We start from the raw sequence: 12772 nt of genomic DNA, 5'->3' as shown, positions 1-12772 counted from the left end.
AACTATTTGCTTGGCTAGAGCTAAAAGCCTTATTGGCTGTTTGTAATTAGTTATCTGTCATCTTCATTTCATAATTGTGAAGCAGGTACAGTTGGATGGGGGAAGTGCGGTGGGGAGAGGTCTCATCACCCCCAAGGTCCTTTTCAGTTATCATGTCTTAGAAATGGTGCCATCATTCTATTTCACATAAATTACACTAGAAGAAATGATTGTTGGATCTTCTTCCTTTTCCTCCCTCAATATGCTCTGACTCTGTTCCAGCCAGTGATCAAGATTGGGCTGTGGGTCCACAGGACATGGGTGGGCCCCCTATGAAATGCAGCTCCCAAGTCGCCAGGCGAAGACAAAGGAGCCAGGAACAAGAAAAATAAAAGGTATTAAAATAGGCTTAGCTACTTTGGGGTTTTCCTTTGTATTTATTTTTAGCAAGGATTGTGTGCCTAACTCTGCATTAAAATAGCTGATGCTACCAGTCATTGTTCCAGGCCCTCGCACACTGCAGCCTGGCAGGCTTCCTGCAGCCAAAAGTGAGGGCAGCTGGCAGAGCCCGGCCCACCCAAGCTGGGGGAGAGGCATTTGTTTCCAAGACCCTCCCTCCCTGAAACCTCAACAGCCTGAAAGCAAACAGAATCAGGGCGCTTTGGATCTGACTTGGGGCTGGGAGGGAGCTCCCAGGAGGCAGCCATCCTTGAGTGGAGCCTCCAGAATGCCTCCCCCACAGACTGAGTCCAGCATAGGCTGAAATTCCTCCACTGGACCACGAAGCCTGGCAACCCAGGAAGACAGGCGGCAGCCAGCTGCCCTCCGCTCCACCAGGGCTTTCTCTGAGTACTTCTCCTAGCAGATGGGGGCCAGGAAAGACTTCCTTATCACCAAGTCCTACCTTATAATGCCTGAATCTGTCACATCCTCCTCTGGGCCACTGGCTAGTGGGCTGTGGCCACCTGGGAGAGGCACATGTGGCTGAGAAGGTGGTAAGAGGGTGGGTGGCACAGGGGACGTGGGAACCGAGTGAGAAGGTTTATGAGGCGACCTTGCACTCTGCCCCAGTCTTGGTCCTGGCACTCAGCCGGCTGCATGCAGAGTGGGACCCATCATCCTGAGCAGGACAGTCGCCATAGTGCCTATGAGTGACTCTGGACTGGGGAAGAGACAGTGTGAGGCTGCTGTGTGTGTGACGACTTACATTTTTTACCCTGGGGACAGTGAGTCATCATTTGAAGCACCCTGGGCAGTGCCCACACTCCAGAGGCAGCTATGCCAACCCTTCAGATATGCGCCTGATGGGCGTTAAAAAGAAATGTTCTTTGGCAAAGGGATCGGTGTTGCAGATGTGCGATTGGCGAGAATGAAAGGGACAATGAAAACCTGGTCCTCTGAGTCCAGAATCCTCCCTGTCCCTGCGGTTCCCCTTAGAGGTAATTCTGTTGGCTGATACTACAGAATACTGTGGCATTTGCTTCCAGGAGACCGGTTCTTGAAAGTTATCTGTCCAAAACCGGGGCCCTTGCTATTGGGCGGCAGCACTGTGACCTCGTGCAGGTTAACTTCTCTGAGCTCCATTTCCCGCTTGTAGATCGAAGATAATGATGACCTTGCAAGGTGGTTGTGAGGCATCTAGTTGCTTTAAAGGGTCAAGTTTCTGCTGCAGCGCCCTCCCGCAGCGTGGCCGAACCAAGGTCAGAAGTAGCGTCTTGACGTCGTCAGGGCCCCGGGCCTTCCAGTCTCCGGCTCCCAGAAAGGCAGATGCGGCCCTCGCCCGCGGGGCTACGCCTTCCGGATCTGGGTGCTCCCAGCGCCGCCTTCCCTGCCTCGCCCCCGCCCCCAGCCCCCCCGTCCGCTAATCTCCGACATCTGGCGGCCGGGCAGGCGGCCCTCTCCGCTCCCCCCATCGCTCCCGCTCCGGGAAGCCTGGATCTGGCGCCCTCGCTCCCGGTTGTAGCAGCCGCAGGGCCCGCCTCTCGCCCCGAGCGCTTCGCTCCCGAGGGCACCGGCCAGCCCTTCGGGTGGCAGCTCCCACCTCCCACGCAGGGGACGTGTCTGGGAGGCCCCGGGCCGCCCCTGGGCCAGGCCTGCCGAGAACAGCCGGCCGCGCGCAGCAGCTCCCGCTCCCGCAGCATTGAACTTGGCCCTTCCCCTCCCCCAGCACTTAAAGCAGCTGCCAGGAACTGAAATATTAATAGGCACAAACAAACTTCCTGGAAAGATTTCGACTCCAGGTTAGATGACCCCGCCTTCCTCCATCAAAATAAAGAAATGAAAGGCCGCTGCGGAGTCAGCTGGCAGGGAGCTGGGGGCACTAGCGCGGCCGGGGGACGCTCCGAGCGGGCTGCGGGCGCCGGGGAAGGGCTCTCCTTTGTAAGCGCGGCCCGGGCACGCGCATCTGGGCGCGCGCCCGCCTACCCACTCTCCCCTCCCCCAGCGCCCACGCCGAGCAGCCCGGGGTCGCGAGGCCGCGCGCCTGGCTCCGAGCGGCGGCGGTCTAGGCCAGCACAGTCCCCGGTGGCCGGCCAGCGGTGGAAGTCCGGGCGGATTTACGCGCTGCCGGGCAACCTCGGCCTCCTCGGCTGTACTCTCCAGCCTCGCCGCCCACTGCCCGGCCCCACGATCCCTTTTAGGGGATGTCGCGTCCCGCGGGGTTGGGGGACCCGACGACGGTGGGAATCGGCCATCACATGACGCGCGCGCTCCTCCTCCCGGGACAAAGCCCGAGCAGCCTTCCGCGCTCAGCCGTTGGGGCATTTATCTTTTAGCATCCTCAAAACAAGTCCGCCCCTCACCCCGCCTCCTTGTGTTTTAAAAATGCCATTTGCTTTTCGGAGTTGCCATTTGTGTCCCCGGGGTCCCCTGGGTCGGGGGCAGTTGTAGCCATGGAAGTCAACCCGCCTCTTTCTCCTGGCCCCTCCGGAGGCGACACACCGGGAAGTCCCGCTTCACTCGCTGATTCCCCAAGGCGCTGCGGCTCCCGCGCCCACTCTCCAGTTGCAGAGAGAAAGTTCCAGCGCGGAAGGTTCCAGCGCCCATCCCAGACCGCCGCACTCCCTCCGCCCGCCTTGGGCTTCCCAACCCCAGCTTCAGGCTTCTGAAGATAGCAGCTGCCACTGGATTTGCTCCATCTTTTCTCCCTGCCTGGAAGTCATTGGTTCCTCCCTTCATTTAAAATATTTACTGCGCATCTAATAGGTTCCAGGCACTATCCAGACACTGAGGACAGAGCAGCAAAAACAAAAACCTCTGCCTTCCTGGAGCTTATATTGTAACAGAAGAGGCAGAACATAAGTAAAATACACATTAGATGGTAGTAGGGGTCAAGGGAAAGACAGCAGGGAAGGAGGATGTGAAGTGTGCATTTAAGGAGAGGTGGGGTTTTGGATAGGGTGGCTGGGAAAGCCTCGCCGAGAAGACAGCCAGGAGGCCAGTGTGGAGGAGGCACTTAAGAAAACAGAGGGATGGAGAGGGCAGGCAGAGTCAGGTGTTGGAGCGCCTTGTGGGCCACTGCAAGGACTTGGGCTCCTTTCCTGCGTGACATGGAGCCCTGCAGGGTTCTGAGCAGAGGAAGGGCGCGTCTGACTTCATGTAAAAGCAGCCCCCTGGTTGGTGAACAGATTGCGGGGGGCAGGGCCAGGAGGCTCTTGCAGAAATCCCAGGAGGTGGTGGGGCGGGACTTACGGTGGTGGCAAGAAGTGGTGGGATTTTGGAAATACTTTTTAGGAAAGACTGCCAGGCTTTACTGCCAGGCCAGATATGAGGAAGGAGAGAGAGAGACGAGTCAGGGAGAGCACCAAGGTTTCGGCCTAGGCAGCAGGGAGAAAGAGTGGCTGTTAACCAAGGTGCGGAAAACTGGCTTTGCTGGTCTGATGGGTGGGGGTTATCTTCTCTGGGGCACAGTGTTGAACAGATTAGGTGTGAGGTTCCCATTCCACAGCCAAGTGCAGGGTTGAGTAGACACCTGTTAGACGGGTCTGCAGAGCAGAGGGTATGTGCTGTCTGGAAACAGACAGGGGAAATGGTCTGCACAGACTTACTGGTGTGTAGATGCACAGCTTTCTGATATTATCTGGCTCTTGTCCAATGCACTAGCCACTAGCCCTATGGGGCCGCTGAGCACTTGAAATTGGTGGGAAATATGCAACTGAAGAACTAAATTTTACATAACTTAAAAATTTAAAACTGCTATTTGATTCACTTATTGGAAAAAAATTAAGAATGTTTGGAACAACTTGATTATGTAAATCTATTTTTTCAACTGTACAGCTCATCAAATCTAAAAACAAATCAAGAATTACCAATAAAAATTTAATGTCCAACTTGAGATCTGTGTCAGCTATACACTTGGATTTCCAGGATTTAGTCCCAAAAAAGTAAAATATCTCATTAATAATTTTTATATCGAATACATTTTTAAATGGTACTATTAGGCTCTATTGGGTTAATAAAATGGTATTAAAATTAATTTTACCTGTTTTCCCTTTTACTTCCCTAAATATGGTTACCAGGAAATTTTAAATTTTGAATGTGGTTCATGTTAAATGTCTTTTGGATAGCGCCAATCTAGGGAGGGTGGGTGGGTAGGGAAGGGAAGGGGTCTACAGATTGATTGAGCCCAGGGACTGTCCATCCCACAGAAGCTGGTGAGCTGGGGAGGACCCTGTGGAAAGCCTGGGAAGGAGCAGAGAGGGGAGGAAAACCTGGCAGCTGTGTCCCAGAGGCCCCTCAAAGGGGGTGTGACCAGAAGGAGGGAGTGAGGTCCTGTATTAGGATGTAAAAAAAGACAATGTTACCCCTTCCTGGAGCCCAGGAAGGAGCAGCTTTATGGATTTAAAACCTGAGCCACAAGCAGGTTTCTTAAGAAACCCACCATGTTGAGAAACTATTCTTGACATTTTACATCTATGTTTTATAATGATTGAATCATATTTTACACATTGTGTAATTCACTCATTTCCAGGATACAATTCAATGAATTTAAAGCAAATTTACCAAGTTGTACCACCATCGCCATAAATCAGTTTGAAAATATTTCCATTACCCCAATAAGATCCCTCATGCCCATTTACTGTTAATTCCTGTTCCTTTCCCGCCCCAGGCAACCATGACTCTATTTTTCTCTATACATACATTTGTCTTTTCTTGGTGTTTCATAGAAATGGAATCATACAACATGCAGTCTCTTCAGTAAACAAAATGTCTTTGAGGCTCAGTACCTCATTCCTTTTTTATTGCTGAATACTATTCCATTACCCTGGCTGGTTTGGCTCAGTGGATTGAGCGTCGGCCTGCGAGCTAAGTGTCGCTGGTTCGATCTTCCAGTCAGGGCACATCAGAGAAGGAAAACTCTGACTCCAAAAAACCTCCGCTGCCTTGCGGCATACCTCTTCAGGGGAAAGGCTAAGGGAGTAAACCCCGACAGAAAATCCGGAGCCGGAGTCCCTAAGGCGGTTTGACGTTGTAGTCAACACCGGCAACTCCTGCGGCGCACCTGAAGCCAAGCTGTATTGACTCCGTCTTTCCCTTGGGCCCTTCAGCTGCGAAGAGAGGGGGGGTCTGCTGCATGGGCAACAGCAGACCCTCCATATCACCCTGCCCAGGCTCTGTAGCTTCAGCTTCACTGGAGAGGACACTCCAGCGTCATCGCAAGATGTCGATTCAACACGGGAGGAGACAGATAACGTGTCACTCCCGAGTCGGACTGCACAACCATTCTCGGCGGTGCAGATAGACTCTTAAGAAGCTACACCATCGTCTCTCGAGACGGACGGCTGCGGACGACTATTCCATTGTGTGGCTATCCCACATTCGGTCTGTTCGTTCACCAGTTGATGGACATTTAGGTAATTTCCAATTTTTTGACTGTTAGGAATAAAGCTGCTTAGAACATTTGTGTGTAGATATCTTACATCTGTTAGTTCTAATCCTCACAACCCTGTAAGGTTGGTATTAACATCCTTCGATGATATAGATTAAGTAAGTCATCTGATTGCACACAGCTACCATACTTCATCAGTTCTAGAAAGTACTTTTTTCCCCTGTTTTCTTGTTTCTGAAACCAGATGCATCTTGTAATCAATGCTTTGTCAGAGCTTATTTGGCAGCGTCCTCCTCTTGGTAACATGTAAATATTAGTATACTTTACAATCAAGGCCATCTTACTTTTTAAGATTTTATTTATTTATTTTTAGAGAGAGGGGGAGGGAGGGAGGGAGGGAAAGAAACGTCAATGTGTGGTTGCCTCTTGCACACCCCCAACTGGGGACCTGGCCCACAACCCACGCATGTGCCCTGACTGGGAATCGAACTGGCGACCCAATCCACTGAGCCACACCCACCAGGGCTCAGGGCATCTTGAATTTGATGAGATATGGTATGATGTGGTTGACCCTACCAGCCTCTCAAGTTTACCCTTATGTTGTCAGGACTCTTGGTTGCAAGTGACAGAAATGCAACTCAAAGGGGAATTTACTGGCTCAGTAGTTGAACGGATCCTGGGAATAGGCCATTGGATTGGAGGAAGAGCTGCAGGGGCCCTGAAAATGGAACTCAACACCATGAAGTGCCTGTCCGTCTTTCATCTCTGCTTGTCCTTGCCAGCAGGATCTCTTCCTCCAGGGGGCAACCCCAGATTAATAGTCCTGGGAGTAAAATAACCCCCATACCTCTCTTCCTACCTTTGTGCATCAATCCTAGAGAATAATTCTGATTGGCCCTGCTTGGGTCACAAAACAACCTCTGGTCCAATCATTGTGGTCTGGGGAATGAGACAGAGCAATAGTCCAGACCTGGCTGACATGTCCTTCCCTGTGCCCAGAAAGTCTGTCACCTGAAGAAGAAGAAGGGCTGGAGTAGGTGAGCTGGCCACCATCATCATTGCTCCCTTACGCCACTATCATGTGGCATCACCTGGTGTCACTACAGACATTACAGACTAAGGGGGTCTTTAGAAAGAATATCTCAAGTTTATGGTTCATTCATTCTGTTGTGAGGTGATGTTCTAAAGAGGTTAATTATACTTCCAAGAACTGTTGTTTGAAGGATTTAATAAAGCAATGAAATATGCATGTAATATACCAGATGTAATTATGCTTAAACTTCTCATCAAGCAAAGATTTGTTTGCAGACAGTTATCTAATAAAAACAAGAAAAAATATTTTAGGATACAAAACCTGTGAATTTATTATGTTGAATTGAAGCTCCAAAGTACTGGCTTATATTTAGCTTTACCTTTAAACTGTGTACATCTCTTCGGCACCTCCCCTCCAACAAGGATCAGGCACCTTCCTACCTCTGCACTTTGACTCATTTCCCCTTTCTCTGAACTACCTGCACCCCGATTCCATCCATCCAAACCTTACCTTCGATTTAATGTCACTGTCTCTGCAGAGCCTGCCCGAATAGTCCGATCAGAAGGGAAGTTCTCCCTCTTCTAGGTTTCCATATTTCCTTGGCTAGGATGAATTCTATGGCCATCATCAGAGTAGACCTTATGGCAGGGTAATTTCTTGAGCATTGGTTGTATTTTCCCTCCCGGTGTTTTTATTTTCCCATTTTAGGGAGTAGCCAGATTCTTCCTTGCCCTTGACTCAGGGAAGGTTAAGTTGCAGGGCTTGAGACGCTTACTTCCTGTATTATTTGGGTAGAGGCTAAGCTACTTCAATGGAGATATCCCAAAATACAGGCATTCAAACAGAATAACAGCTTATTTCTTGCTCTTGTACCAATCCAGAGGCAGAGAGCAGTGGTTCAAGATGGATAAGCCGCTCTGCTCCACACGGGCACTCAGGGAACCAGGTTTCCTCTGCACTGTTGTTCCTCCATCTCCTGCTGTTGGGTATGGTGATGACTTCTTGGACGCAACATCCGACGCTGGCTCATCACGCGGAACGGCAATGAGAGACCAGGCTGGAGCAGGTTCAGAAGGCACAAGTTGTGTGAGCAGGTGACTCAGACGCCTTCGACAGCAACTTTTGCTTCATGATCTCTTTTTCCTTAACACTAGGACTTCATAGAAAGTTCCTGTGATCAATTGACTAAGGAACAAACTCAGATCTGCTTACAGATGGCTCTGCACACTATGCTGACACCGACAGAAAGGGGACAGCTGTAACCCACAGCTCCACTCCAGGGTGGCCCTGAAAGGCAGAGGGGAAACAAATCCTCACAGTGGGCAGAACTTCAGAGGCACATTTGTGCCCTTTTACTGGACTGCAGATGGTTGGAAGAATGGCTCTATACAGACTCGTGGGCAGGGCATGTGGAAGGAATATGATTGAAACATTGGTGACGAGGTCTGGGGAGGGAGCATATGGATGGATCTCTCCAAATGGGCATGGAATGTGAGCATGTGTCCCACGTGACTGCTCATGAGAGGGTATCCAGAGCAAAGGAGGTTCTTTTCAGTTAGGTGAATGAAACCTGTTCTATGGATGTCAGGCAACCTCTTGTCCTACCCACCCCAGTGCTGGCTCGATGGGCCCATGTAACCAAGTGGCAGGGTCTGAGGCTATGCACAGACTTCCCCTCACCAATGCTGACTTGCCTACATACTGTCTAATGTGCCAATGGCTGAGACCAACACTGAGTCCCTAGTTATAGGTCCATTGGGGGGCTCAGCCAGCCACCTAGTGGCAGATTGATTACACTGGGCCCTTGTATTTATTGGTTGATTTTAGAGAGAGAGGTAAGGAGAGAGAGGGACAGGGAGGGAGAGAGAGAGAGAGAGAGAGAGAGAGAGAGAGAGAGAGATTTGTTGTTCCACTTATTTAAGGATTTATTGGTTGATTTTATATGAGTCCTGACTGGGCATCAAACCTGCAACCTTGGCATATCAGACGACACTCTAACCTACTGAGCTACCTGGCCAGGGCTACATGATGGAGGGCCGGAGATTTGTTCCCGGTCGATTACACGTAATTAGATAGGATGCGCTTTTGTTGTTCACAGTGCTTCTTCAAGGATCATCAAGGATGGCTTTGTGGAGGGCCTTACTCACTGTCGTGATATCCTGCACAGTAGGGCTTCTGATCGAGGAAGTCACCTGACATCAAAGGAAGAGCAGCGAAGGACGGATGCCTGTAATGAACTGGTTTAACCACATGCCCTGTCTCTCAGAAGCATTAACCTAATAGAAAGGTGGAAGGACCCACTGGTGGCCCAGTTATGGTACCTGTTGGGAGATACCCCCTTGAAAGGATGGGGCTCTGTCTTAGACAGGGTCCAGCGGATGCTCGAATCAGAGACCATCAGTCCTATGGTGATGCCTGTTCAACAGCCACAGCACCTGGGCCTGCAGGTGAAACGTGAGAGTGCCCCCCTCACCCTTACCACCTCTACACTCCCCCTTGTGGTCCCCATTTCCCTCTCAGTGAAGGGCCCGTCGGAGACAGAAACCACACTAGTTGTTTTAACAGAGAAAATTTATTTTAAAGAATTGTTGAGAGTAGGTTTTAAAATTTTTAACTAGTGCCTTGACTGGTGTGGCTCAGTTGGTTGGAGTGTCGTTCTGTAAAGGGACGGTCGCGGGTTTGATTCCCGGCCAGGGCATATACCCAGGTTGCGGGTTCGTTCCCCGGTTCGAGCATAGATGAGACGCAGCCGATCGATGTTTCTCGCGCGCACATCTATGTTTTTTTCCCTTTCTCTCTCTCTAAAGAGCAATGGGGAAAAAAATCCTCGGGTGAGGATTTATAAAAAGTGTTAGCTAGTAGCTGAAAGAGTGAGATGAAATCTGTAAGGCATCACGAAATCTGTAAAGCGGGAAGCAGCTACTCCGAGGGCTAAAGACTGGAAGTGGCTGCGATTCTGAGCTGCGAGGAGAGGCCGTGGTGTAAACACACAGACCGCCCAGGAGGGGGCGCCGCTCAGCGGACGCGAGTGTCGGGGGCTCGGCAGAGGGGCCCTGTGGGTCTGGGACCCACACTTCTGAGGAGGGGACATCCCTTCAAGCAGCGCTATGGTCTCTGGTGGCCAGATGGAGGTGCCCGACGAGGAAGTAGGACAAACCAAAGTGCAGTTAGCTGCCGCTACAAGAAGGAAGGCTGCCTGCCGATGGGGTGTCAAGTTGAGGCTAGGGTGATGCTTCCTGAAGCTGGAAGCAGTTCGAAAGCCCCTTGGAAACCCACAGGAAGGAGCAAGTCCCCTCTGCCTCCTCTACCCTGGCGGGGTCCTACTCTGCCCTCTCAGTGGAACCTTCTAGGGAGCCAGGGGAAAGCAGAGGTGGCTCCATGTCACAAAACAGCACCATCACAGGGCATTTCGCAAGCCCAGGCAGGACTCTGGTCGTCTTGGCTGGGAAAATACTGCTTACTAAGGCTGAGGGTGGGTCCTCGTTTGTCCTTCCATGCCTCACAAAACCTAGCTGATACTTCATACACTTCTTAATGATCAAAATTCATTCTAACAACACTAAAGTCAAGACCTGTCTTATAGTTCCGCCTCCGTCCCTTAATAGCTGTGTGATAGGGGCCTGTCATTTCATTGCTCCAAGCTTCTGTTTTTGGATCGCTTACATAGGGAAAACAATACTGAATCCTCAGGGCTGCTCTGATGTTACGAGAATATGAGCTTAGCGTGGCACTTGGCACATGAAGAAGAAGATATTCAAAAACATCTGTTCACCCTGAACTTGAAGCCAAATATCCTCTTTAAACTGTTTGTCAACCGTTTTCAACATTAAGTTCCAGGGTCCCTGGAAATTTGGGGCAAAGCAGTTCCTTTTTTTTTTTTTCTCCTGCTGCAGAAAGCTTTATTGTTTCCATTTGGTCCAATGCATGGGAGAGGCCCCAGGGCGGTGTAAAGGGTGCCTAGCGGTTGCAGGGAGAGGCTTGGGCAGAAGCCGGACACCAGGGGGACACACAGGGGCCCCTCAAAGGCCTCTGGGCTCCAAAAGCTCTCAGTTGTGCTTGAGGTCGAGCCTCGGGAAGAGATAACCACCCAGCCCAGCCTGCAGAGGAGAGTCAGGTGTCACCATCTTCTTGACGAGTTTCACCTGCTCATCCAGGAAGTGGTTCTCCAGGAAGTCAGAGCTGAGGGTCTGTGCGGGCAGGACCCGGGGCCTGCAGGTCCACAAGGGCCTGGTTCAGGCTCTTCTCCGGGCCCACGGTGGCTTCCATGGCGTCGTGAGTGTCACCCCACTCATCGCGGGGAGGCCTCCGCCTGTCCTGGAAGAGGGCGCGGCCACCACGCTGGTTTTGCATCTTCAAGAGATGCTGGGCAACCCCCTGGAGCTTCTCTTCCGCCAACTCTGGGAAGAAGGGGCCCCCACCCTCCAGGCCACATCGTGGTGGTGGAAAAAGAAGCCCAGAGAGAGGTAGGTGAGGGAGGCCCGGTGAGAGACACCGTTTTACCGGGGGGCGGGCGGGCCCTCCACCTGCGTGGAATAGTTCTGACGAATTTGGGAGCTCATGGCTGCTCGGTAATGGAGTTAAGCTCAAAAAACAGTGTCTGTCTCGGATGGTACCAAAGGTGACGACTGGAAAAGAGGCTGGAGGGTGGAGGGTTGTCAGAGACTGTAAGAAGGGCATCCCTCAAAAAAAAAAGAAGGGGCGTCCCTGAGTCTGTTCTACCCAGACACTGTTGAAGCAAGAGACAGATGGAGGGGACTGCGAGGGGGGTTGAAATTGATTGTTCTTTATTTCCCAAGAGAGGGAAGCTGGTAGACTTTCTAAGTGACACCACCCCCACTCCCAGTGGAAGGGGGGGACCCTGGGGAGACCCCAGGTAGAATCTAGCTGAAATCCCTCAGAGAGGAGGTGCCATCTTGTCTGAGGATGTGCTGCTGGAAAGGTCTCAGATTTATTAAATAGTTCTGTAAAAACTTCTGGGGAGGGCTGGGGTGGCACAGAGGCCTGGGTGTTTATCCTAGGGTCCCCTCCCCAGGGCTGCCACAGGCCACTCCCTAGTCAGTGGGGGAAGCTGAGCAAGGCCTTTAAGGTGATATTGGGAGACAGCCCCCATCTAGACTGGTGAGGGTCATCTAAATACCCTTCTACCTTCGGGGTCCCCAAGGTCTGGCTCCTCCAGCACTTAGGATTCCCTCTTCCTGGGGGGCAGCTCCTCAGGCACTTTGGTCACTCATAATTGATCCCTTTGGCACAACCCCACAGGATTGCTATTTAGGGAAAATCTGATCCTGAAGCCTGCCTCACTGATGTCTCTGGTCCTGATGTGTATAAATCCTGCGCTCAAGCACGCAGCCATCAGAAACGTTAACCTGGCGGACCTGCCAGCCCTTCCCTCAGCGCTGGCCTCTCTCCTGAGTGTCCCCTAAGGACGTGGCTCCCCAGGACTGAGGACCACCTGGTCATTTTCCTCCCATCCGTTAACCAGGAGGGCTAGGAATTAGGCGCTCAGAGGCGGCTGCGGGCGCTGTAACTATCCCTTTATAGGCCTACGCTTCCTGATCAGTTTCAGCTAGGTCCAGGTGGTTTAAAGACTGAAGCCCACCTTCGTGGGGTAGAAGGGACAGGGCTGCAGTGGACAAATTGCGGGCGCCACCGACCAGGATCTAGTGCTCCGTAACAGCTGCGGCGAGAATGAGCGCGGTATTTACATGCTAATAGATCCTCCGTTCATAAATATTACATATTCATCCATCTAGTCAGGAGGCAGCTGAGAGCTGGCCAGCTTTGTTTTCCAAAAGGCCACGTGTAGCCCCTCGACTGGAAGTGGGGCATCTTCAGTGACGCAGCTGTAGCTCGTGGGCCTCCAGGCAACCACGCAGCCCAGCCAAGTCCTGTGAGGCCCTGAGCTCGGAGCCCTGCGGCGCGGCGGCCCCTCA

General features: G+C 51.8%; 1 pseudogene; it reads right to left on the bottom strand.

Annotated features, from left to right (window-relative positions):
• Positions 1-10885: 10885 nt before the first annotated feature.
• Positions 10886-11398, bottom strand: LOC149992394 (ferritin light chain-like; annotated as a pseudogene).
• Positions 11399-12772: the final 1374 nt, after the last annotated feature.

Source organism: Furipterus horrens, unplaced genomic scaffold (assembly GCF_987537825.1).
Source record: "Furipterus horrens unplaced genomic scaffold, mFurHor1.1.pri manual_scaffold_15, whole genome shotgun sequence".
NCBI lineage: Eukaryota > Metazoa > Chordata > Mammalia > Chiroptera > Furipteridae > Furipterus > Furipterus horrens.
Note: the sequence above shows the minus strand (reverse complement) of the source record. Positions and strands in the feature narration are given on the sequence as shown.